This window comes from Centroberyx affinis, unplaced genomic scaffold (genome assembly GCF_046629955.1).
Source record: "Centroberyx affinis isolate AG114_WGS23_722 - 3 ecotype Tasmania unplaced genomic scaffold, CSIRO-AGI_Caff_v1 ptg006867l_1, whole genome shotgun sequence".
NCBI classification, from domain to species: Eukaryota; Metazoa; Chordata; class Actinopteri; order Beryciformes; family Berycidae; genus Centroberyx; species Centroberyx affinis.
This window is the reverse complement of record NW_027283481.1, coordinates 105,910-129,564: the sequence shown is the minus strand read 5'-3', so window position 1 is coordinate 129,564 and position 23,655 is coordinate 105,910. Positions and strand designations below refer to the sequence as shown.

Genomic DNA, 23,655 nt, shown 5'->3' with positions numbered 1-23,655 from the left:
AACCTTAACACTGTTATTGTGAGCTAAAAACAAAAGAAGCAGCGAGCGTCAGTGGGTGACACATTTGAACACCCATTAGGAAGCGTTTAAAAACAGGTTTAGACAGATAACAAGCCATTAAAGCCACAAGCAGAAAATAAACCACCAAAACACAAATGGACCAAAGCATTCAATTATCATAAATGGGAAGCACTGCAGGTTTATATATGCTTGCCAAACAAACACACACACATACACCACATGCGCACACAGTCTCTCACACACAAATGCACCCGGGCACACACATGGACACACACACACACACACACACACACACATAGAATTGCATCCAGGCATGGATACAACAACGTAGCAAATAAAAGGGGTTGCTGTCCACAACAATTTGTCACCTCATTGATTCCCCCTAAAAGGCACTATACTGCACCTCTGAGAAAACTACAAGAGGCCGTAATTGAAGTTGACTGGATCTCGCCACTCTTTGGTCATTCCCTCAAAGTCTGAGCCCCCCATCAGTGGAAATGCAAGACCTACACCCTCTTCACTAAACCCACCCACCCCCACTCCACGAGCTCGGGGGCGACATAACAAACAGAGCCAACAGTGTGGGGTCATTCTCATCTCTCTCTCCCTGCATCCCCATGCCTGTGGTTCACAGTTAATTCCCCTAGCCAATGGAGGATAAATTGTGTGTGTACAGCAGGGCCGTTGTCAGGATTTCAGAACATTCGGGGTTCAGCTCAGAGGCAGTTAGATATCCGTAGTGGGGGGGGGTCCAGGTGCATAAAATTTCAACGGCAGAATGCATTCATCTGGTGCACTTTGATGTGAACGTACATAGATCTAAATAAAGGAAAATAGTAAACACATTGAACAGCAGTATGTACAGGCATACAGTGATGCATTGTAGTCTGCTGTCCGTCTTATCTGTCGCTGTCTCTCTCCTTACTCCTGCCCTTCTGAATACTTCTCTTGCCTCTTATTTCTCTCCTCCCCTCATCTCTTTGTGTCTCTGTCTCCTTCTGCTCTCTTGTTCAGTTCAGGTTGTACAAAAGATAAACAGAAAGACAGTTATCAATGAATATACAGTACATATACTGTATATAACTTTAAAGGTTACATATGATATACAGTGTGTTCATCACTCCTCATCTGTCTCTTTACTGTAAAAGAAAACTGGTTCAATCCAATCTAATCACCAATGAGTTATATATAATCAAAGGTTATTTCTCCTATATATATCCTATATATTTCACTAACTCACAGAGCTGAATAGGAGGATGAATATGACAAGACTGTACCTTAGTAACTAACTAGCTGGCAGACTGGAGACACAAGAGACCAAAGTCCCAGAAAAGCACAATGTCTTTTTTGTCAAGCCTTTGAAAAGCCATTTTGCGTTTGGAAACAATGAAGAGTTTAGCTGTAGCTTGTAGGCATCTAACCATGAAGCTATCAGCCAAGTCAAGTGTCAGTCCAAGCTAACACTCCATCTGGCCACTAGTGGCAGTCCGCTCGCCAGCCCACAGCTGGCTCATTTTTGCTGTCATTCGGATAATTAGTCACTCGATTTACTAAACCTAGCACATCTCCTACCTTTATTCCTCTGAAAAAAATGAAGAAGATCCATATATCCTGCCTTGTCTTTTCCACACAGACAGGCAAGCTCGATTTCTGCCCTAGCATGTGCCTCTACGCACTCAACGGATTTTAAAGCTGACTCACTTAAAATAACCGGCCCGCTCTGACCACTAAACTGAACATACCCGCACTCCTGCAATGCAAATCTCTGTAGACAGTGCTACTAATGCAGCATGGATGGTGACAATAGAAATGTTTAACTACAGTATGTAAAACTTAGACTTATATATATATATATATATATATATATATATACACTAAATGTACAAACTATCAGGCACATCTTCCTGATATTGAGTTGGAGCCTCTTTTGCACAATCCACATCTTATTTGGCTGAAAGCTTAAAAATCCTTCTCTAACTCGTCTTCTCGTCTTCTACATCTCCTCCTTTGTGGTTGGTATAAGGGAAATTATTAGGGGATAATGGCTTTTACCTGGATTTACCTCATCAGTGTACTTCACTTACACTTTCAGCTTAAGCCCCGAAAGAAAAACCTTAGCGATGGCACTGGTGTACATATGTGTGTGTGTGTGTGTGTGTGTGTGCGTGTGCGTGTGCGTGTGTGTGTGTGCATGTATGTACAGGACACTGGATCATAACAGTCATAGCAACCTGCAACACCAACATACTGTATGTGACAATCAAGTGATGGGGGAATATGTCCAATTTCATGATTGGTTTGTGCAAAAGGCCATGATATTCTTATTCCATGTCAGTGGACTGAATTGAGTTTTGGTACAGCCAAGATTTTCAAGTCATTTTTCTCAGAAAAAACAATACATCTTGATCTTGAAGGAGACTACTGTTTTGTCATTGTGTACTCCTGGGTAGTTGGGTGTGTCCCGGCTGTCTCTCTGGGCTCTCCTATCTGTAACAGTCTCTACAGTCAATCAAACCATCGCAAGCTGCTGGCACCTTAATGCCCCTGAGTCACGAAGCTGAATGGGAACATGGATAAGAGCCAGCTCCCTTAGTCTTCCTTTAGAGAATAGAGGACAGAACAAGGCATAAACAGAGTGAAAAGTGTAGCTCCTAGGGAAAGGCCATAAATAGACACACAAGTAAGAACTTGTCACCATCCTTTGTTCTGAGTCAGCCACCCATTTTGGAACAAAAAAGAATATTGGTGTTTTCAACATCATCCAATTTACACCAAGAGGTTCACAAGTTGTATAATTTGTGTATTGTTGGCTGAGTACAATACATTTTTACTGGCATGCCTTTCCTTTTTAATAGATTCATAGCAAATATGGCATAAACAGTACTTATGACACTCTTATAATACTAAGCTTATCTCTTCATCTTAATCTTGAATTTATGACTGTGCTTTGCCATATAAATAATTGTTAATCAATAGCATTTGTGACTGTCATCCAGGGCCCTCATTCTCTACGGTCATATTAAATTTGTGGTTGTGGTGCTGAACAAAGTACCCACATTGATGGAAGTAATAAAATTACTTGCTACTCAAATTCAATTAGTCACAAAAAGTCCAGTAGGTATGGCACTGCATGACATGAATATATGAGGCAACAACAAAGGACTAGCTATGCCCCATTGCAAACATAAAAGAGGCAGCATAAGCGTCTCCAAAGCATTATTTAAACCTTGGTTAATGGAAGCTGAGTATGTGGAACCAATTCATTGATTTATTATTATGACGCACCGAGGAGCCACGAGCGGGAGAACATCACACGTCCGTACAGTGCCAACGTGTGACCGGGCGACCAGGAGTCTCCTCATCAGTCACTTTGCCCCGACACTAATCTGGCATCTGCTACTCTACTGCTGCTTTTTGAATTAGCTTGCACCCAGGGGAACACATTCTTCCTGCCTGTCAACATCAAAACATGACACAACAGTCTGACTCAGGCTTGGCAGTGTTTGAGAAAAATTACCTATAAAATGGATGTCACCGGAGACTTTTATCTGTCCATTTGATTGTAATTGCCACTATTCCCTATCTGAGTGATAAAAGGCTCCAGGACCGACCAAGGTGAGATAGTCAGAAATGACGTGAAGGCAGCATGAATTCATAAATTATCAATTCAAGAACAAACATAGTTGTACAGTATATTACAAGTCACATCGACAGAAACCAAATCTCTGCACTGTATGCGTACTCCATTCTGTGTTTGGGAAAATGTGCGTATCAACCGTTATTAATGCCATACAATTTGTTACACACAAAACCAGAATCTGCTCCAATACAAACAATGATAAACAGAATGATGAAAAACAAGCAAGTCTCATGGCTATTTATTTATTTTTTTGGTGAGGGGGGGTGAGGGAGTATTACAGGCATGAAACAGGCACAATAATTATGCTGCCCATCTCCACTGTTGTCCTCTTATTCATGACAGTCCCCAGCGTTACCTGTGACTATAGCATGAAACACTGCATCGCTGTTTGCCTGTCGGAGATCTCACCAACACACACACACACATCTCTCCAGGTACCACTGGAAATACCCTTCCTCAGCTTTGAGTAACAAGCTTTAGCAGAAAGAGCTTGTTGTGCCAGATTCAGTCTTCTGAGGTTCAGAGGAAGTTCACAGCGCTGGAAAAAAGTCGGACACACTTCCACAGCAGCGCTTGTGGAGTGCTGTAAGTAAATTTGGACGCTAAAGCCATGCAGTGTGGGGACCAATGTTGTTTCTGTATTCACCAGTGGCAAGGCTCAGTGACTGACATTGTATTTCACCCCGTTCCCTCTCACTCTATTTTTCCTCGTTTGACTGGCAGCCTATTAAAACGATAGGGAAGTTAGTGTCATGAGGCCTGCCTAAGCCTCTTACATTATGACAGAGAGGAGCGTTTCTGAAGTGCTGCATTCTTTGAAAACATATTTTATTACATGATTATCTTAGCATTCAAGAGACTTATTGTGAACGCGTTTCCTGGTCACAAGGTATGAATTCCTAATTCATTGATTTTATTATTATTATTATTAGCAGTAGTATTAATATTAGCAGTAGTAGTAGTAGTAGTGGTGCTGTTGTTGGATTTCTTCCATATTTATTTAACAGTGAAGTGTGAAGATGTGTTTTTGTTGCTGTTGCTGCAGTAATGGGAGAGGAAGCCTCACTTCGTTCAGTTAAAAGCATCCATGCAGTATGTGTGGATATGTGCGAGCTTACTGTAAATCACACATACTAAGTTCTGTCAGACACCATACTGTGCTAACTTAACATACAGTGTCATTTAGATTCGCAGTGTGAAGGATGTCTTGCTGTGCTCAGAGAGAGCCGCCTCCTCTGGTGTCAGTCTGCAGAGACACGTCTCCCGTAGTAAATGTACTCATAATTGGCTCCACCATCCAACTTGTCATTATGGATGGAAGCAAGCGTCAATTAGGCACTCATTAGAACATGTGGCTCATACTCTGCAAGCTGATAGTCATGCATGGTTGGTGTGTGTGTGTGTGTGTGTGTGTGTGTGTGTGTGTGTGTGTGTGTGTGTGTGTGTGTGTGCGCGCACGTGTGAGAGAGATAGTATGCATGCTAGCTAGTTTTAGTTTCACCTGTTTATCCAGTTTTAACCATTTGTTTGGTGAAGATGAGCAGAGATCTGTCACTTGAGACTTTTTAGAGTCAATACCAATTCAACATAACTCAACATAACTAAGAAAATCTCCTGGAATCAATCCAATAAGGTCTTACACAACATACATAAGAGCTGAACACACTAAAATGTGACGTAAATATTATTATATTATTGATCCATGTCATCATTAACAAGACAATATATCAGTTTTGGCTGCTTCACACTTTTTGCAAAAGAAAGTTTGGAGAACTTTCTCTGGTAAACTTGGCAGACAGCTCTCCACTGCCCACAATCCAAACAGAACTCCGTTTACAGTTAAACAAAAGCAGTAAGTTAACAGCTGGTGATTTAATCATAATTTTTTTTCTCTGTGGAAAGGCGAATTGTTGTATTACTATACATACAATGTAATTATGAATTGTTTTCCTTTGCATATCCCACACAGAGTTACATACATGTATGCCAGAGGAGCAGAATGCAGATTTATCCTCCTTGGATTTCTGTCATGCAAGTCCTGAATTGTGTGTAGTGGGATACTGAACCATTGTTGAAGAAGGAAAGCCTCCAGTTATTTGAGGGATGAAGGAGGTGGAAATCTACTTCCCACTCTGCTCCAGAACCTCCCCAATCCCACTGATGCACAGAGTGTGTTTGGCTTCATCCTGGTGTTCATGAAACCACTCTTGAATTTGTTTGTGTGTATGAGGGCAATATCATCTTGGAATATGGGAACATCATGAGGGAACAGTTTTGCACCACAGGGTGCACCTGGTCTTGCAATACAACCATGCAGAGCAATCATCAGACCTAATGACTCCTACAAGATTGCTGCCCATACCATTACAGATCCACTACCATGTTTAACAGTTGGCAATGTACACTGCAGATTGAAGGCATCATTTGACTTTCTCAAGATGTAAACCCATCCAGATGTAGTAAACAGGGTGAAAGATGACTCATCCAACCATATTACTTTTTCCCACTGCTCAGTGGTCCAGGTTTTGTGTTCCTTACACCAGACTGTGCGTCATCATGTGTTGGGTAGCGACACAAACAATTTCCACATGTCAGCTCTGCAATAAATACCATCTTTGTGAAGCTCATAAGGTACAGTTTTTGTTGAGACTGTGTCACTGAGGTCAACTCTGTGGTAAGCGAACCACCACCTCCAAAGCCGTAGTTGTGGTGTTTAGCAGCTATCCTGTTAATTGTCACTATCCTGGTCAGTGAGCTTCAGCTGAGGATAGTTGGTGCCTTTAAACAGGCACAAATTATTTGGCACTGTTAGTTGCCTAATGTTGCTTTTAAAACTTGTGTAACTATAATACACATATGAAAGTTATACTCATTACTCAAATAAATAGTGATTGTCAGAGCTCTTTTAAAGCTGATACCTACTGCTAATTGGCGTTCATCTAAAAGTGACTTGCCTGTGTAGCGGCCTTTGTAATTATGATTTACTCACTTCAAAGTTAAAGTCCTTTTTCATGTGGTGTTTCTGTTATTGCACCCCCCCTGTAGCTGATAATGACCACGATATTCTCCACCGGGAATTTTACCCCTACTGCGCTGGCACCTTGTTATGATGGAGCTTTCTGTGTCTCCATGTTCCCTGTGGGCTGAATTGATAGGGGTCATAGGCAAGTTTTCAGGGAAGCTACAATGGTAGAGATCTAACTAAGACCAGTTCCCTGGTGCGGTATGTAGGACCTTTTGTTTAACATCAGAAATGGTATAGAAACCTGAACAGAGCAAGATCCAATAAATAAAAAAATGTAGAGGTTAGAGACATCGAGATGAGGCCCTTCATTCCACAAGGAGCTAAAAGGATTAACTGAAGCAGATCGAACGCAAAGCAACACACTGCTTGGTAGTTAACAATGATACACACAGCCCACATTTTCTTTTTCACAGAACTGCACTGAAGTATATATAGACCATTCACCAATAGGTCTCACGAAATCTTGCAACCGCAGTAGTTACAGCAGCAAAGAACGCAAAGGCTTGCAAAATCAGCCGCTCTCCACACTTTTAGAGCATGAACCACCACACATTTGTTTACAAATCACTGCAGTTTTAGTGCATTCAACAGTCTAAACAAAGCACTTGTCAACAAGTGGATACTTGAAATGTTGCCCATTAATCCTTGCACTTTTCAAAGAGGGATCACAAAAAATTGCTCTGTTATTTTCAGTTAAGCCATTGTGAAACCTACAGATTTTTGGCTCAATAATCATATAAACCTGAAGCAATTCTGTCCCCATTTGAATTAAACCAAATGTTTAGTAGTAGTGATGCAAAACTGCTGCTATAAATTGTCCAAAGAGGGGGCATGAAACTAGAATGAAGGTCACAGCTACACATGCTTATTTAGATCAAGTATCTTTATTAACGTCACTCTCTTCTAAAGTATGGGAGTGTAATGCATATAGCATTGAAAGGGAATACGTCACACTGATGCATGATATTCTGAAATAAAATAACCAAAAAAACTACAACAAAAAAACAAAATGGCAGTTTGAGACCAGCAGGCTTTGAGAGTTTTGGAAGCCAGCCAATAGAATCTAACAATAACAGGGAGAGTCGTCCAGTCAGCGTGGAGTCAGCCAGATCACACACAGTCCATGTCACCCCTCTCTAATTGGCACTCCATCAGTCAGGTGCCTAGTCAACCCTCCTCTGGGCTCGACTCCCAGGACGAGACAATCCCACCTCAACCACACAGCTGAAAGAGGAGCTCTATGTGGCATTGTCACTTTGATGACACACACACACACACACACACACACACACATGTGCACACACATGAACACAAACGAAACAAATACATGTACACACACATTCACAGTGGAACTGACATGCACACACACACTCCACAGAAACACACAATGGAATAACATCCCAAGAATGCCCTTGACACAGGGCTGCACAATTAATAAAATAAATGAATAAATAAACAAACAAAAATAAACATTCAAACCACAATACTAACACGAACTGCAATTTACAAATCGCAAATTGCAATTTCCTCTTAGCGGAGAAGGTGTTTCAGACAGCGTACCAAACAAGGCATCCTGGTGCTGTGCAGACTCACTGGCCAGCAAATTAAGTTGCATGTCAGAGAAAATCTCTTATTTTATTGAAACTGACCACTAAGCATTAACATCTCATTTTCTCCTCCCATAATTATTTTTGGACATTTGATACCACTGAAAACGAAATTATGTAGAACAAACTGTGTCTGCATGGATCAAAATTCATATCATAATCACAATATTTAGCAACTAAGTAGAATGTGTTTGTCCATGCACAAGGAAGCAGAATATTAGAAACAGAATAGTTAAAATCTATACAATTACTGTAAAATATCCATAGCTTGTATTACTGCATGTAAAATAACTGCATCCACAAATTACTGGAGGATCTCTTACATTTGGAGTAACAGTAAATGGACACAATATGACAAATGGTCCATGTCTGTCTAGGCTTTAAATACTCTGTGGAAAGGTTCAATGAACTTCACCAGAGGGTTTGAAAGGCGCTTCTTTTTTTAAACTACGAGAGATACTCGAGATCAAATATATGTCTGAGATAAAAATGGGGAGACATTTATAGTTGGCAGCTGGGCCATTAAAGTAGGTCTTTTGGTGCACTCCACAACCAACTAGAACATTTCTGTGAAGTGAGTTTAACAAATAACTCCCCCAAAAGCAGCATGTTGAGGACTTTATGGCCCTGGCTCGGGACAGGGTAGTCAATCTGTTGTCGATATACAGGAACCTCTCTTCAATCCAACGCACACGGGGTGGGGAGAAAGGGTAAAAGTATCCGAGCCTCTCCAGTCCCTCGAGCTCGGAAGTACAGCAAAACCCAACACGAGGGAACTAAATCTGACAGGACATCAAAATAAAACAAAAGCTACAAACACAAACACTCAGAGTCAGGCAAGCATGCATGTGCACCGCCGCGCATGCACACACGCAAACAAACGGCGTATGAATACACATACTAAACAGTACACTTCCAGCTGCAAGACTCTCATTTGCTCTCAACCCATTACAGAATCACAACAGCATTACAGTGAAGAGGGAGTGTAATGTGCTGAATACTAAGCTGCAAAAACTCGAGGCACGCATACATAATCCATTGGGTGGCTGGAGAGTTAAAGCCCAATCCATTTCTATACAGTAAATCCCGAGGATAATAATGCAAGCCTTGTGGGGATGGGGGGGGGATCAATATCCTTATCAAAAGAGCAGCATTTGGATATTAACATATATGTTACCACTTCACTCGGGCATACATGCACATTTAAAGGCCTATGGATTGCTAACAACGAGTTAGCCGTCCCTTTTTTCCTCCTACAGGAATCATCTTGGTCATAAAACATCATTGTTGAGGCTTTGCAACTCGTTGTGATGCCGATTTATCATCCAGTGTGATGATAATATTTGAATGATTATTCATCATCTATCACAATGAACTGTCACGAACAGGTGTCTAGTAATATTTGGTAGCAGCTTTCTGTCGGAATGGGTCATATGTGAAATCTGCTAGTGTCAGTAAATCTTAACAAGCTGCTCAATTTGGATGTGACCTTGTCAAGGAGGCAAAGCACAAGCCTAAAGCACGCTCTGCAAGTGAGCACTAGAGGTTGCTGACCACTTTTGATTACTGGAGTGAGGGAAGCTGTGTCTTGCTATCAGGAGCTGGCATTTGGCAGATGCAGTGCACCACATCTAATTTGGGCCACATACATGGAGAGATTCCTCAGACAAGAGCAAAGTCAAGAGGCGCTGAGGCATGTCACCGCAAAGAAATAATTCATGGATGGTTAACGGGTGCTAATTACATTGAGAGCGCGTCTCAGGATGATTTCTGTGCAGAGCTGCTCTTGTCTTCCCGGCTCTCAGCAATGAGATCCACTCTCTGTCTGACACAGCATGAATCCTTGATAGAGCACAGGCACCCAGACACATCAGCAGACACGACCAGATTGGAGTCCTCATCCCTCATTGCCCAGACAATGCATACATCAACATTACCATTAAACTGCAAGGCTAGGTCCTTGAATGGACCATTTATGGCAAATGCTATGAAATACACTGCTATTATTTGCAATTTGGATTTTTGGCTAATTCCTTTTCATGTTGGTTAAACATTTTCAAGAGGAATGTTTGAGTCCATGTAGGTGAACTTTGAGCAAAATACTTGTTTACTGTAACCTGTGCAGTATGTTAACACTTCGTAGAACTGATTAGAAACATGGGGAAATAGAGTAGTTCTGTGAGTGGAAAACCTCTTGCCGAAAATGTTTTTGTTATTTCTTGTTACATTAGCTGAAAGACAAATCCAATATGAATAGAGAGGGAGAGAGAGGTTTTATTGTCAAATGTTCATTAACATCAGCAGTGAAATCCACAAGAAAAATTCACATACATTCTCTATGGTTGAAATGCAAAGTGAGTGATGGTAAGTTTTCTAGCAGACTTAAATATTCCTCCAAAGATTTACTGCTGCATCATATGTCAGTTGCACATAGGCCTCAATAAAAGTAAAATTACTTCATCAATCTTGGCTGAAACACTGACTGGTGCATTTTATGAGCTGCCAAAAATAATTAAACCGTATAATTTGGAATGTCATCATCATCTGGGACACTGCCATAACCTTCATTTCCCTGTCTAGTTATATTCACATAACTAAACAGGTCAAAATACAGGTCCATTTTGCTCTAGTGTTTGGGGAAAAAAAATACAACTGTAAACAAAGCATTTACTGCTGCAGAATAACTCGTGTTTGGCTGTCAGATACTATCAGGCCTTGTATCAACAGGGACACCGTCCAATACGCCTGGATGGATTGTAGCTTCAGATTGATGAGGATGACTACAGGGGGATTTTCAAAGGGGTTTCAGACTGAATAGGAAGGTAATAATACTTTGTGTTTCATATTTAACAGCACAAGCTATGCATCAAACAAAAATGTTAGGTTATTCTAAGTATTGGAGAAGTTATAGGGAAGAGTGAAAAAATGACACAAGTCTTTAATGTGCCTGTGGTAGTACATTTTCGGTTTCCTGTTTACCAGTGGCACGGAATGTACACTTTTGTTCTTTCAGTTCCAGAGTCAACACAATGAGATCAGATTGTTCATTCATGCCTCCCATGATGTTCATACCCTGACACTCGCAAAATGGCCTGTCTGTCAGGACCGGTTCTCTCAGGTGCAATGAAGTGAACTTGAACGAGATGTATCCTGAATCTAAACCAAGCCTTCCTAGCACGTCAGCTCCCTTCTCTCCTACTCAAACAAGAAATGGGAACCTGAAACAGTCTTTCAGCTGAGTGTTGTGCACAGCTTTTGTAATTTGTGTTTTGTTGTCTGATTTTCAACAGTCACTCAACAGAGATTTGACACTATAGCCTACGTGTGTTCAGTCCCCTATGGTGAAAGAACATGGCACGGCACGTTGAGCAGCATCGTTGCATGTTTGGAATAGTGCTCCAATGAACAAATCGCTGCAGGACAGTGAAGCTTGACAGAATCTCAGCAACACCTCACTGATCTGCTAGGCAAGGTCACCAACACCACCCTGGAAAGTGTGTGTGTTTGGTTTTTTCCTCTCTTTTGCATAGAGGATGGCAGTTTTCATCTTTCATTATTACATTTTCAGTATTTTCAGGAAGCCTTGTTTTTCACATCTAGCACACATGCACCAGCTAGCTGTCAAAAACATCAAAAGAATAAAAATGTAAATTATCTGTCCATATTTCTATTTTCTTTCATGTGGTTGAATTGGGTAACAACTGTCACCAACAAAATCCCCAGGAACATTACTTTTTGGGTGTTGCTTGTAAAAGACACAATACTTTCATTGCAACATATCAATAGAAACAATGACTATGTGCCGTTACACCAACACACACATTGGGGAATTTCTCCTGTACCTAGGTAGTCAACATCAACAGGCACAGTGCCTTGAGCAAAAGCAGGGGATTTTGTCCCCTAAAATGCCTCCTCAGGATGTCAGCATTGTACAGAGGGGTATTTGAGAAAGGAAAGACAACACATGTGTTCTCTTAGTGTCTCACAGAGAGCCTCCCAGCTACGGGTAAGATCACACCGAGGTATCCTCAGCAGCTCGTGACTGAGTGGAGAATCAGAGGCACAAGTGATTTTACTGAGCCAAACACTCCATAGCAGTGGAGATGAAACGCAGGTAAAGCAGAATGTTTGATACCAGAAGAGGAAAATCCATACTGTCACTACACAACTTCAAAGGCTAGAAGACCTCACTAAGTTTATGCCAAAAATAAGACTAAGGGACGTTATCCTCACTTAGAACCGCATAATAGGTGATAGGGAATCCATGGTCCCTGTTTACGGCTCAGCTTCAAAACAAATACCAGTGTTGAGGCTTTAATGAAATGCAATGTAGTAAGAGGATAAAAGTAAGCGTGTGTAGCCTAATTCTAGAGCCCTATATTAAAGGGTGTACACAGTGTCTATGCAATTGTCATTTTGTACTACTGTTAATATATTCCTCAGACAAGAGTTGCAATCTGCTTAATCTGATCAGCCCATCACTCTAATTACATTGATGTTGCTGTCTTCAGTGAGGCTTGTTCATAGAGGGCTGTCTTACAGGACTACCTTCCCCTCCATCACCTCAGGAATCTGTAGTGGCAGGACCCCCCTCCGTCTTTATCTGCAAGGGGGCGATTCCATCAAGAAAGATGCTGACCTATGGAAGGAAAATTACTCACTTTGTGGTGTTACTGTTTCAGCAGTGCTATGGCCCTGCTGACATTAGATCAAGGTCATTTCATAATGGGTTGTCCAGCTGCCACTCTGCTGTCAACAAGCCTGAGTGATGAAGGGGAGTGTAGCCGGTTACGGTGACAGGAGTCAAGGCTACGGGAGCTTGATAAAGATCAGCCTCTATCAGGAGTGAAAACAGCAAAGAAAGAGGGATAGAAAAAAAGATGATCCTGCATTTTGCCCCCTAAGCCTTCAAAATGGTGACAAATAGATCTGCTTTGTAGCTTGCGTCTGCATCGCCTTTCTGTTTTGCATTCTGCTGGGCATTGCAACAGCCACGCCACAGGAATAAATGCATGTGATCGGTGAGCAGCCATCACAATGCAGCGATACCATGAAAAGTATTGACTGTGTTACAGCTCTTTTCTCTGGTGACTGTCAATCCTGTCAGTCCTATGAATTGATAGGCGGGGTGCGCATCCGTCAGAGTGAGTCATCCAACACAGATGTGTTGTTTCAGAGTCTAATTTGTTCTCTGTCCCGTGCTGAAGTAGGTGGCAAGTTTGCAGCTTTATCCATGACTTTGTTTCCTCCTTTCAAGACAGAACTCAGTCTTAGTTGTAGGCAAGGAATTTTCACCTCAAACCCGAAAACACAATACAGCAGAATGAAGGCTGATGCTAACGTTCCCCTAGTCTCCCTTTCTCTGGCTGTCATTGGCAGGTTCAACTTAACACCAACTCCATTACCTCAAAACAGAACTCAACAGGTGCTGAAATGATGGGTGACATGCCATGAGAAACATGGTGTTGGTCTTAAAAGGAATTTGTATGTATTTCTTTGTAACAACATTTGGTGTTCGTGTCAAATCCTCTTGGAGTGGCCAGAGAAATTTATATCCAAGGTTCATTACATTAGTCATTTGAAGAGGATATAGCTGAATTACAGACTGAAGTATGTAAACATTTTTCAGCTACTCACTGAGTTCACATGCTTCAGAATTGTCTGAATTTGCATTAAATTAGCTATCCAAATAATCTCATAATGTTAATGTGACTAAATACCAACCGGTTGCTATGTTTCATTTACTTTTTGTTTGCTCATTGATTTATGAATATTTTTTTTCTCTACACATAACCGAATGTTACAGACATATGAGTGCTGACATATTAGTGACTGTGTTGGCAGCAGCAGTGACTTCCAAATCTAAAACATTGAATGTGAAAACTGACATTTTCAGTCAATTATAATGAGCATAGGCATTTTAATAATGGTGGAAAACATCTAAACTGACCTTACTTTTCTGATAGATGAATTTCAAATGCATGTGTTCACCTCCCAGTAGAAACTGGCCATTTCCTGATTTTCATCTGTGGTTACTGCCTGTTACTGCTGCATCATATATTGGCCAATGCACAGGGATCATGCCAGAATCCTACAGAATGTATTTGCTTACATTTTTACAATAAATTTAACATTCAAAATGCCACATAATTATATAAGAAATGAAGAAATAAGAAATGTTTGTCTACGTTAGACAAACATGTTGTTTGTCTACATTAGACAAACATAGACAAACATTTATTTCTCGATCTGAAAGGACCTCCAGAGTCATTGGTTGATCCCTGTTGCAAAATGTTCCTCGTTGTAAGTCATAGGAATACTCTGTTTCCAATTTGTGCATGTGTATTTTCGCTTTACTTGTCTACTTGCTTTTTGTATTGTTCTCATACAGCGTTATTCTTTAAGAGACTCGGGTCTTAATGGGATTTCCTTGTTTCAGCATTTTCAAGACAAAGAAATGATTCGGTACGTACATGGCCTAATTCCATTTATCCCTTCTTCTGTAACAAATAAATATACAAAAGCTGACATCCATACAGTATGCAAAATACACGTACCACAATGTGCACAAAAACATGCACATTTGTGTCTGTGATCTCATGCCTCTACCAATGCCTCTCATGAGGGAAAGAAATCCATTTCTACAGTATTGGCACAATAAAAGCCCTGAAATTTCCAAATTAATTAAAATAATAGTGTCGTTTCCATTCCTCTGAAGTGTGCTCCAGAGACTGGTGGAATGGCTCTAACAAGGGTCCCAGCATGTGCTTCTTTATGCTAAGAGGAATACATACGACAGAATGCAAGAGATGGGACAGTACAGGCTGTTAATCAGTCACTTCAGTCCATTTTTTTAAACAGCTTTACTTCTCCCCTGTTGCACATAAAACACTGTCCTGTGGTCCACATGTATCGTTGCAATGTATGCACTGTGATGCCGGTGTATTTACATATAACATACCAAAATGTTCTGAAGATAGTAAAAAAAAAAATAGCTTGGGTTATACTCATTCTGCTTTTCTCAGCATAGATTATATGTAAAGAAGGAAATTATTAGATGTCATTCTACCAGCACCACTGCATCAGAATGTCACATGAATGCTTGGTGACAGTTACAAGCATATAAGTCAGCTTTCTGGCAGAAACAGCAGTGATATGAAAAGATCTACTTTCTGGAGAGTCCTTCTCTAGCACTTTCCATCAGGGCCATAGCCCAGGGTGACAGAGCCTTTTACCTATCTGCGGCATCCAGCCACCTGCCATGGAAATCACGGCTGTTTCCGCCATATGCCTCAATGTTCTGCCAAGCCTCTCCGGTCTGTTCCGCCTTGAGCAAATTTCATTATGGGATGGCTGGGAGCACTCGGCAGCGCTCATTAAGGCTATCAGCGTGGCACGTCACCGTTTCTAACGTGGGGGGGATGCAGGAGGTTGGATACATATTTCACCCTCAGCATATAAGATGGCATGACAACTTTAGCCACTGTATAACTTTGGCAAAAAGTGGGATATGACATGTGGGCTTCTCTCAAAAACACACAAAAGCCAGCCTCAGAATTCAGTTGAATTTGAATTAGGAAACAAAAGAGCTAGGGCAGGGTGCCTTGTAAAGACTGGGCAATAACAAACACTTTCATTTATACACAAAATTCAGTATGAATTTTACCTTTTGGATGCACAAACAGCATAATATAGTTTAATCATAAAACATATGTGTTCAAAACACACTGATTTAACTACATCTGCTGTTGGGCTTTTAAATAACAATCCTAATCTCCTTTGGTTCATGTGGAGCTAAATGGCTGAGATACACTGCTGGCTGACTATTCTGGCAAGGCGGGTGCACAATGTGTTTGAAAAGACAGAGCCGATTCACTAAAAGATAAGACATCCTCCACTATCATGCATAAGCCAATGTTGCGCTGCCATGAGGCAGTGGCAGTTGCCCACTAACATGGTCAGTGTATAGCCAGATGGAGCGCAGCCGCGGGGATCAAACGGAGAGTTCTGCTGCTGGAGGTTTCCAGCCAGCTAACACCCACCACCCTCTGACATTTCACTGTCGTTCCGCTCTCTCTCTCTTTACTACCCTTGAAGAAGAAATGAGTTCACTCGCTCAGGTATCACAGTCGCAAGGCTGGGAGGTGATTTCAAGCACCACAACAATAATAGCTTATCTCCCCGCGTGTCTTTTGCATTGTTTACTCACTACTGTATCCTCCTTTGTGTTCTCATGTGAGAGGGCCAATCTGTGGCTTGCGCATGGGAGAGGCAGAGTTTAGCCTCCCTGTGCTTTAACATGATGTTCACTCAGCCATACCGGTGCCATGCACCCAGAGCCATCACAGTGGATTAACCCCTGGATGCTGCCTGGCACTGTCTCACCGGACTGCAATTCCAGAGAGCCTCTACTCCTGAGGCTCAGTGGACCTCAAACTGGCTGAGGGAGGGGGAGGCCAGGTTTAACTAACGTGCACAAGGATCAGAAGACAAGACTACAGCTAAAAAAAGAAAGAGCAAGCATCATTTGGCATGGTAAGAGATAGGTCTGGGTTTGTTTTTTTCCTTCTCTCTTTAAATAGTTATAATATTATGTAAGTGAAGTATGCTGAAAAGTGTACTGATCAGTTCTCAATGCACCCATGTGAAGCAGAGATGGATAGGATGCAATGGTAACCAATCAATGAAGCCAGTTCACTAAACTGTCAGTAAGCCAGTGCATCTCAGAGTGGACAGAGGTTCTGAGACAAACCTGGTGAGAAAATAGAATATAGGCTACAGAGACATAGTACAATACTCACACTCGGTTGCATTATTTTACTTTTAACATCTCAATCATCCAAGCGGAGTGTGGTGGTTTCCAGAGCAGGTGAAGGCCTGTGCTGAACCAAGCTACTGATGGATTAGGAGGTGCCTGGATGTGGCAAGGCCTCTGGTCATCAACAATGATCCAGAGACACAACACACCACAGGTTCACATTGCTAATATAGGGCCAAGTGTTGCCCATAAATGAGAAAACAATAAAAATAAAAAATATAGATATACAGTAGAAATAATGAAATATGAATTTGCTAGTAGGTAAGATGGCTAAAATTAAAATGCATTCTGATAGTGATTTCCAAATGTCAGAAGAATATCTCTTAAGTTATTGTATTTTTTTGTAATCATCAAAAACTACTGCATTAGCTTGCAACATGAAAACAGACAGAGAACGATTGCAGTTAACCCTAACCCTAACTAAGAAAGATTAGATCCATAACACCTATACATTTTCGACTGGCATAATTGCCACCACAATTTATCGTGAATGATCAAACCTGGACACAGCAAATGCTAGTGCATTTTTAATAGAGAAGGGAAAGCTCATTGCACTGGAATAGAACCTGAACCGCTCTAAACAACGTGGGGGCTTGTGCGATCAAGACTGAGGGACAGGGCTTTAGAGGCAATGACAAACAGTGAAAGTGTTGACAACTGTCTCCCTCCAGGAACCAAAGGCAAACAACAGTAGCAGTAATCACAGGGGGGCATGATGGGTTGGCACTCAGGCATGATGAAGGGCATGACTTCACATCCAAATGACCCACACCAACAGCTATCAGCTCTGCACTGTTAGATAAGCAATCCACATAGAAGGCTGCCCTCATTTACTACTATGCTTACACAGATTAAAATAGCCAAGCAGCTTCAACAAATTTAGAGAGCCCAGGGATACAAAGCTAGAGGCAATAAGTCATTTGTGGAAACTCTGCTCCTGTTGTTGCCTCTTTGCAGGCCCTTTTTGTAAGCTAAAATTGTCCTTCTCCTGTGACCCCAGGGTGGCACTCTGTCAGGCAGGAGTGACACCAAACCAATGCGTAATGGCTCCGTCAGCCATAAATATGGGCCCTGAGTTGACAGCCTGGATCTATGGCCTCCCATTACCTTGATTCATTCCACTACAAAAGGAGTGGCTCTGCCATGCGTTGTGGCCAACCTAACAGGAGTTTGCGGAGGGATCCGGAGAGATGCCCCCATGAACTGTGGACTGACTCAAGCCTGTTTCGCTCTAATTAACATTTACAGGTCTGCCCGAACAGTCTGTTATGATAGAGCACTAGGAGTGGCTCTCAGACAGATACTGAAGTAAAAAAAAGCTTTTATAAGAGACCCAGTTAATATAAAGTGCATTTCAGCACTTTTGAAAGATTCATAGTGCGTCCCTTACTGTAAATCTAATTGTCCCGCTTTCTTTGAGCCTGCCTTGTGGACACACATTTCTGGAGGACAGTAATTGAAATATGGGCCAAGAGTAAGCCAGTTCAGCTGCTGGTCCACCGGAAGGATGCTAATGCCTTTCAGCAACATCATACATGCAAAGGGGGAGACTAGGTTGATAAATATTTCACAGTATTTCCCCCAGACACTTATCTAACACATTCTTGCCATTACAACACTGCTTTACATTACGTCCGTTTCTGCCTGGAGCTCAGATAAAACATAAAATCTAGTCCTACAACGGAGGAGCAGGTTCTCAAAAAAAAGAAATAATAATTAAAAATAAAAGTAACAAAAACTAAAATGAATCTTTGATATCAAGCATATTACATAATTGCAGTAATTTGCAGCTTTATGTATCGTATCTGCTTTTCAAACAGATTGTTCTCTGTTCTACCTTGCAGTATGAAAATATATTGATAATATGAATATAACAGCAACTCCATGTAATTACAAAAGAATAATACACTTCTATAGGAGACAGTGTGGAATTTGTGTCGTGGACTTTACTGCTTGTTGTACTATGCGAGCCCTGCCCCCCCTGTGGTATATTTACACAGCCATGTCATTAGATTATACCACTGAATATGCAGCTTTACCGAGTCAATCTTTCCATTGTGGGCCTGCTTGTGAAACATGGGCTGCTGTGGCAGTGGTGGCCAATTACAGTGTAGATTAATGTTGTTGACAGAGCATTCATTCATACAAGGTAGTGGGTGCCCAAGCTTTTCCCCAGGCCCTGGGAAAAGAGATGCACTCTATGATGCTGTGCCAGGGGGAGGAATTCCATTACTCACAGCAGAGGCCCGGCCACTGGTGTGAAGGCAAAGAGAACAAGGGAAGAGGAAAAACACCAACTAATAATGCAAAATATTAAAAGCGAGGCCGAGCTCTGCCTCTTGACAAAAGTGCTTAAAAGTCAGTGCTTATCGGTCAGTGTGATGTAAATGGTAATGCTCTGTGGGGCTAATAAAAAAGGTGATGGATGTTGCTATCCTTCTGTCTCTCTCCATCCATGTGAATGCTGTCTGTGCCTCCAGCCCCAAGGTCACCTGCATCAGCCTTGGCCTCAGCTCCCTCCATCCCCTCTCGGCTTAGCATGCAGGCCATCCTACTGGCCCTGCAGACCACAGCTCACTGTCACAGCAAACAGGGCTGAAAGAGAGAGGAGGGGGGCAGGCCAGCAGCTATAAAAACAGGATAGATGAAGGCAGACAGAGAGATGAAGAAGGGGCGCAAGCAAAAGGCAGACTGCAAAGGGAGAAAAGGCAGCCACCTAACAGAAGAGTATCATAGTGCGGAGTGTATCCCATATAGAACAGTGTGCTGACATCATCAGACAGGGCCAGGGAGTTCTTCTTCATGGGCTGAGAAAATATGCCCCCTTGTCATACAGAGCAGAGGGTCCTTCTCGTGGCTAAAACAAACAGCGGTGATATCAAAGGGCTGCTGACGGGGTGAAATTGAACTGTAAAACAATGTGCCACGCCTCGCAACCAACGGCTAGTACATCACACGTCATGACACCTCACCGCAATGAAATACACCCACCGTGTGTACAGATGCACTTGAAAACTGTGAAATCCTCAGAACCTCATAATTCACTTGAGCAAGTCCATTAAAAGTGTAGAGAAAACATTAAAACACACAAAACAGGGATATATCTTTTGTAATACAGTATGAGCGTGCCTAACCTCCACCCATGGTTCTGTACAGTCAATTTTTACAGCCCATATTCTGATGCAGGGAGAGCAGAGCTTCCCCACAGCTCCGCGTCTGGTCGTGCCCCCTTATAGCTTGTCACAGACCTCAATTGCAGATAGTAAATGAAGCCGTAAATTTGATGGAAGTCCATAAACAGGGCTTTTAAATTGGCATGCTGTTTTTCTCCCTGCTGAATAATGATTGGGAGCACTTTTACACTGGCAAGACTCAGGGAGATTCCTCTTTGGTATTTATTTCTCAATTTCCTCTCATATCATCAGTCTGCATTGCATTGCTTCCTTAGCGCGTTCAATAATTTCAGAAAATGCCACGACAGAGATGCAATCTTATACTGGAGCTTAAAAGGTGTGCGTGTGTGTGTGCATGTGTGAGTGTGTATGGGTTGGCACGTCTGGAGCCTCTGCGAAGACCTTGTGAAACAAAACGGCTGCAATGAATAAAGAGTGAGTGGGATTTATGAATAAATAGAGGCAGATCGCTTGTAGGATAGAGTGACGGACAGATAGATGAACCCTTGCCAGCTGAGCTAGGGAGCTGATTTGCACTTTGTATCCCTTCAATCCCTCTGTCTGCGGGGGAAAGTGCCGTATCAGCGTGTTACTGGCAGGAGGAGGCAGGAGGGGGTGTATGCATGCCTACTCACCCAGAGCACCCTCTTGGCTGGCCTGTCCCTTACTGTCTGTCACGAGCTGTAGGGCTCACGCGGCAACCAGCACCTTCAGCATACTGCATTCAAAATCTTGCTATAGGGGTGCTCCTAATTGCGGTTGTTGTTATATTATGGTTTGCTGCATGAACGAGGCGTGATTTATTCCAGCAGGATTTCTGGCCCATGCTTTGTGAAAGCTTCACAGATTTGTGTGGAATATCTGTTTAGCCTGGAAAAACTTCCCCCTCTCAAAAGCTGTGCTCAGCATTGCCTCTCATTTGCAGTTAGGGCTGCACGATAATGGGGAAACAAAATTACTTTATTGTCCTTTTGCACCTTAACATATATTTTCACTTTTCACTTTTACACTGCAATACTTCTCAAAGTAGGAGAAGCTACAAATTATTGTTTTCACTCATATTGTAGTCCTTGTTTACAAAATTCAAATAATAAATAATTATTACTTTATCACTTTGGGGCACAGCTACAACCCTAAGGCAGACTTTGCACGGAATCTGTGCTTGTTTGTCATCTGGTTTAAAACCAAAGTATCTCCAAATGACAGACCATATTAGGAACTAAAACAACATTTTCATATTCAGACTTAGGAGAAGAATTTTCTGCTCTTAACATTGGACCAATCCATTCTTTTCCACTTATCGCTATGTTTTTCCAAAGATGGTCTCTCTAAGGTTTTGCTCTTTCCTTCCCACCGGAGATGCCTGCTTCTCCATCTAAACTGTTGTTTTGGTCACATGGCGCATGTTAGGCATTCAAAAGTTCTGATTGGTCATGCGTAATGGAAGCGCTTGATATACCACATCGAGACTTTCAGAGGAATGAAACTATGGAAAAATATTCAGTATCGCAAAGTTATATCATTATTAATCTTTGCAATATAAAATTGTGATATTATGTATTTATCATTGTTAATGTATTGTTATTTAGTATTGCTGCCTGTATCCACAACTAAGAATGAACTTACTTAGCGCCCTTTTCTCATTAAAAGCAATGGGAAAGGCTTTTTCCACACCAAAAAAACGCTGTGTGAACACAGTCTTAGACAACTCAGTTAACCAGGACACAGGAAACTGGCCTTGACAAATGACTGGTAATAACACTGTAATCATGAGATATGAAACACCATCGCTGTACTTTGCAAGGCGAGGTCAAGGAAAGTTAATGAAAAAAACAGCACAAGCACATGTGAAGAAGTCTGCCATTACAGTGAAGAGAAATGGTTTGGGAAGGCAGAGGCAATTAAATATCAGGGAGGAAATATTGTGCTTACCCTGATTAACCCTGATTAGGGGTCATTTTTACCCCCCTTGCATTTCCAAATGCATGTAACTCTGTTAAAATAAAACCCCTACATCTCTCAGTTCATGCCTTTTCCTAAAATGGGTTTATTAATCATCTAGTGAATTATGGGGGGTGTGGGATAAAAAGAAAAAAAAATTATGATCATTTATACGTAGAACCGCTGAGGGATCATTTTTACCCCATCATAGAAACAGCTGTATAATGCGGCGCTCAACATTCACACCACGCCCGGTTGCCTAGCAACGCCCATTGTTTAGTCAAGATGTCTTTTTGGCTTACAGTAGGCTACCTAGCTTAGCAAAAACTAGAAATGGACCGTGACAAAAGAAGAAAGATGAATGTCCAAGAGGCACTGAAAAGGCTTCAGGACATGAGTGAGGCAGAATCTGATGGGGGAGGAGAGATGATTGACCCTTCATTTTCACCTGATGAATCATCTTCATCTGAGGAGGAGTACGAGCCTCCACCCCGTAAAAAAAAGGCTTCTGGTGACAGGTAGGCTCCTACAACTCAACTTGAAAATGCGTGACTCCAGCTATAGCATAAAACAAACATCACAATCTATATCATAGTATAATTACTCTCAACAGAGCGACCACCCACCTTGCCCATATCGCCACCACGGGTCGCCTCTGCTGTCGGAGCACAAATGACAGGTAAGCATACGGCCAGGAAGCCACTTTTCAGCTAAACTAATTATACATATTTATATTCTTTAGTGTCGGCTCAACCACTGCAAGTTCCGTGCGAGCTTGGGCAAGAGACGGGCCAGTTGGGACCGCGCACCAGGAGAGCGCAGTCCCAAAATTTAGTATGATGTTATGGGTGTGTGTGGGTGTGTGTGTGGGTGTGTGTGTGTGTGAGTGAGAGAGAGCGAGAGAGAGAGAGAGAGAGAGAGAGAGAGAGAGAGAGAGAGAGAGAGAGAGAAAGAGCACCAAGAGCACACCGAGATCTCAGACCTCGTTTGTCTACTCCACAAATATGATTAGATTATGAAACATTTAATTATTTGGCCACTTGTTACTCCAAATTATCTTTGTCCATTTTGGTAGACAGCATTTTGAACCCTACCCAACACACACATTTGCAGTATGCTTCACAGCAACCATATCAGTGCAGTTTCAAGATTCTTGATATCTCACCTTTACAGTTATACTTGTCATTTGAATACCTGCCAGAGCTGCAGCCCCTGCAGAGTTAACTACTAACGAATAGCCAAGTGCTAGAGGAGGGCAGTTTGATCCTTGAGTCACTAGGAAGGCTAAATAAACTAATTAGAAAATATGGCTAGGAGCGTGCTGCGTTCAAGGGGAATGGGTTTGAGCTTAATGAGTGGCTTAACATCGGGAGACATAGCTGGAGGCACAAACATACTGAAGTCCTGTGACAAAGCTCGGGTGATAACTA

The 23,655-nt window shown here is 41.9% G+C and overlaps 1 protein-coding gene across 1 annotated transcript in view; it reads right to left on the bottom strand.

Annotated features, from left to right (window-relative positions):
- LOC139639148 (neurexin-1a-like) overlaps nucleotides 1–23,655 on the bottom strand; it is a 253,518-nt gene that overhangs the window by 165,089 nt on the left and 64,774 nt on the right.